This window comes from Cyprinodon variegatus, unplaced genomic scaffold (assembly GCF_000732505.1).
Source record: "Cyprinodon variegatus isolate N-32 unplaced genomic scaffold, C_variegatus-1.0 Scaffold339, whole genome shotgun sequence".
Taxonomy (NCBI): Eukaryota; Metazoa; Chordata; class Actinopteri; order Cyprinodontiformes; family Cyprinodontidae; genus Cyprinodon; species Cyprinodon variegatus.
In genome coordinates this window covers 812,377-816,790 of record NW_015150792.1, presented here as the reverse complement: position 1 = coordinate 816,790, position 4,414 = coordinate 812,377, and the positions used below count along the sequence as shown (strand labels likewise).

General features: G+C 37.9%; 1 pseudogene; it reads right to left on the bottom strand.

Moving 5' to 3' along the window:
- LOC107091480 overlaps positions 1-4,414 on the bottom strand; it is a 27,608-nt pseudogene that overhangs the window by 20,972 nt on the left and 2,222 nt on the right.

Here is a 4,414-nt window from a genome sequence, read left to right as displayed (position 1 = left end):
GCAAACCTGCCGGACTACTTTCGGCTTGACCAAAGGGGGGCGAGAACTGTGCGGACTGGGCGACACCATGGGTAAGTCAGTGTGATTGCATGACACTGGTGATGGGGATGCCATACAGATTCATGTCAAAAATACCGAACTATCCCTTTAAGAAATTCATAAAAAAAACACAGTGAGAGAAACAATTTATTTTTGGTACAACATAACCTTAGAGGCATTAATGCTGATACTGGCACTTAGATTTTTTTATTTGATAAACCTTAATATAATTGTTAACTGGCTTATCAACTTTTGAACTTTCCTTTTTAACTTTTTAATTAGCTTTTTTTCTTGACTTGTTAACATTTTTTTCCAACTTAATTTACAGCAGGTAATATATCATTCAAGGGTTCATCTAATTGGTCAAATGCCAAAATAAGATGTTGAGCCAATGTAGCAGCATCTATGCTGAATGGCTGGATATAGATCTTGTGCTTCTAGACCTGAACCTGCTGTGAAGGCTTACAGCCGTCCATGTTTGAGCCCTTACCTCGCAACGCTGCCAGTTCTCTTAGCTTTACGCCTGCTGAAGACACAGACGTCCATCCCCGTGAACACTGGGACAATCTCAATGGGAAAGGAAATTATTCTTATTTCTTATTTTAACCGTTGCGTATATTAGCTGTGACATATGAATCAAGATGCTATGACCAAAAAATTTGATTGACAGATGACCGTTGATATATGATTTGCCGAATTTAGTTGTTCAGGCTGACGTATAACTAACTGGCCTGCATAAGATAATGGGGGGAAAAAAGTTTAAGACAGGATTTTTTTTTTTTTTATAGAACTTTTCTAACTTTTGGGACAATATCATTGGATAAAAAGTACATTTATATACATGTTTAAGCCAGAATGATTTGACATTTAAATATGATTTCCCTACAATTTTAATAGTAGGTATAGTATATTCCAGCTGCCGATTAACTATGTGAAAAGGATGTTTTATTAAATAAAGTTCAGGAAATGAGATCCATAGTCTGCACTCGTATTTTATTCCTAAACTTGATAGGATCCCCTTTGCCTTTCTTTGAATCAGCAACAACTGAACAGTAGCTTCAGAAAAATGCCACTTTCGGTAGAACCAATTTGATTGGCTAGTACTGCTGCGATAAGCCCCGCAGCCTCCACCTCCAGGGGGGTTAAAAAGCTGATTAACTGTTTGAATAATTAGGTAAATACGGTAAAATAAAGGTTTTCACATCACCAGGAAGGAGGAATACCTGTAACTTGGCCTACGATTGCCTGGGAGATCCTCCGGTTGTTCAGGAACGTTTTGATCTCCTCTTTCACCAGGTTGCTGTCTCTCCTGCAAACAGAAATGAAAGTTAACAGAAAAATCACCTGCTGGTTAAAGCTCCAGCTAAACCTCCTCGCTGAGAATCGGCTTTTTCCAGCCGTCCCTGAACACCTGACCTGAATTAAGTCCACTACAGTTCTGGAGAATAAGCCTGAGGCTCTGGAGACAGCAGCTGTCATTATCTGATGTTATAATAGCCTTTCTTCCTCTCCTGCTCCTCACCTCATGTACTCCTCCACCTTCTCCTCCAGGTCCCACTCCTCCTCCCCCATCATGTCGTAGCTGAACGCCCGCTGCACCACCACGCTGGGGGGGTACAAGGGCGGCGGCGAGGCCTCGTAGCTGTTGCTGGGGGACAGAGCTGCGCCGTCCAGGCCCGAGGTCTGGGTGGTGGCGGAGGCCAGGGAGAGAGAGGAGGAAGAGGAGGAGGACGAGGCGCCGCTGTTGGGCGGAGCCGGGTGAGAGTCGCAGAGCGGCTGGCGGTGCTCCGGGTCCAGCCTCTCCAGAGACTCCAAGGCGTGGATGATCTGAGGCTTGGTCATGCCGGAGAGGCGCAGGCGCTGCAGGAGGTCGATCTGCTCGATGGTGTAGCGTGGCTCCACCTCGCATCCCTCCATCCTGGGCTCTGCAAAAACAAGCAGCTCCATTTCTCAGGACATTCACACCAGACCGTCTATAAGAGTTACCAAAACATGAACGCTGCTATAATTATCTCTCCACACTGATCATCTATCAAAGGATTATTAATAGATGAAGCAGCTCAGATAAGACGTGTTCATTTGAATTCAAACACCTCTGCTGCTTTGTGGATTTCCACATCTACAGGGAATAAAGCAAAACTGATAAATGCAAAAGTATTCAGAATAATATTCAGAATATTTCACAGCAAAAACATAGAAATCTAAATATTCCCTGTCAGTAAAAAAGCCCCATCTTTTCTGTGCCTCAAATATTACAAACAAACAGCCTGATGCAAATAAATAAATACATCAGACAGGTTAGAGACAACATTCAGGAGGCTTTTATGATTATACAGGAATGAGTAACTCTGATTTGATGCTTTTTAATGCTCTTAGAAATAGTTTTAATGCATCAATAAGTACCCATGACTCACACACACCTGTATATATTTATACAATCACACATTAAAATCCTTTGTCATCTTTACCATCGACAGGCTGCAGCCATGTCCCAAATTCCTGGTTTTCCAGCCACTTTTGTTGAAATTTGCTTTTTCCCACCTCAAGCTTATTTTCCGAACACACGGCTTTACGATCAACAGGAAGCAGTTACACACAAACATGCGGAACAATTTATATCTGATATAAAAGATCCGACAAATCTTTTGAATAAAGCATTTTAAAACCCATGTTAATCGCATTTAATGAGCTTTAATGCCAATTAGGGTCTTATTTAAAGAAATATTAATTCAATGACTTTTAATGATTTTTAATGACCGGCAAAAATCCTGTTATAAAACAACTTTTATTTGTTTTCCTGCTGAGGGGTAAAACCTACGGTTTGAGCTTTACAGGAATGAGTAACTCTAACTTAATGCTTTTTAATTCTCTTTTATGCTAAAAAAATTTTAATGCCATCAACAAGTACCCATTATTCTCATTCATATACACACACATATATACATATATATATATATATATATATATCCCGAAATTTCCCCATTTTTGCAAATATATCATATGATATATCTGAAAAAATTGTTTTTATAATTTTTTTTCCCAAATAAAGCATTTTAAAATGCCACAATAATCATATTTAATGAACTTTAATGCCAATTAATTGTCTTCCTTTAAAAATCAATAATTTAATAATCACTTTTAATGATTTTTAATGACTCACAGTGTATAATGGAATGAATTTAAAGAAAAGCACGATTGAAGGTGTTGTGGAGGATTTTGTCAAATTTTTAAAAAGACTCTCCACTTGAAAAAAAATGCGCGTGCAAGAGCGTGCACAAGCCCATTTCTCCTCGTGCACGCTCTGTTTAAAAGTTCTCATAGCTCATACAAGCTTAGTGTGCCCGAACGCCCGCCCTAACCCCTAAATCTAAATAGGATCATATAATCGTTACATTTACATCTTATCAAAAATAATAACAGCTTGTTTAAAACTTAAAGCACAGCTGTATCTATTTACACATGAAAATTAAATAGGTTTAGGATTCTGTAAATATATTCCTATTAGGTTTCACTGTAACCTTATTAAAGGACAGATTATTTTATGCCTTGAGAACTTATTTTCATTCATCTATATGTGTAATGAAAAAACATGTGGTGTGACTGCTTCAGGCTGCTCATGAGAATGATCTAGGTTTATAGATGTGGTGTTTTAATTGTTGTAATTTAATCTGAATATAAAAATCTAATGAGACTTTTTTAATAGTGACACAGATTCTAATCCAGGCTGCTGAAGGCGACCCAATGCACTGCAGTTGTCCAGGATACAGTAGAAACTAGAAACGAAATTCCCACAGACTGTATTGATGCAAACTGGCCTGTTCCTGAACACAATGCTATGTTCTCACAATGGAAGAAGACAGAGAAGACTGAATGACCAGAGGACACTAATAAACACTCCTGATTGATTAATATTTATCTGAGGAAATGGAAGAGGAGCATTCCTGCAGTTCACACTTGATTTTTGTTTAAATATTATTAAATATGTAATAATGTCCCTGTTTCTTATTTTAATTTTCATAAAATATATTTATTTTTATCTATTAGCTGGAAATGTCACTAGATTAGATTATAGAAATCTGGTCACCTTAGTCTATGCAGTAAAACCTTAATACAATCCTTCCTAATCTGTGTCTTTGAGGAGACTGACAGTCAGGAAAAAGAGGTTGGAATAATTTTACAAGGTTGTGCAACTTCAACTATACCATGGAGTATTAGGACCAGGTTAGAGATTGTCTTTATTTTTTTTATTTTGGGAATAAAGTTTTAAAATTATGAGAAAAAAAATTGTAATATTATAAGAATAATGTTGTAGTATTACGAGAATGAAGTCATCATACAACAATCCGTTTCAGAAAGAAATCTTCGAGCTCCGACC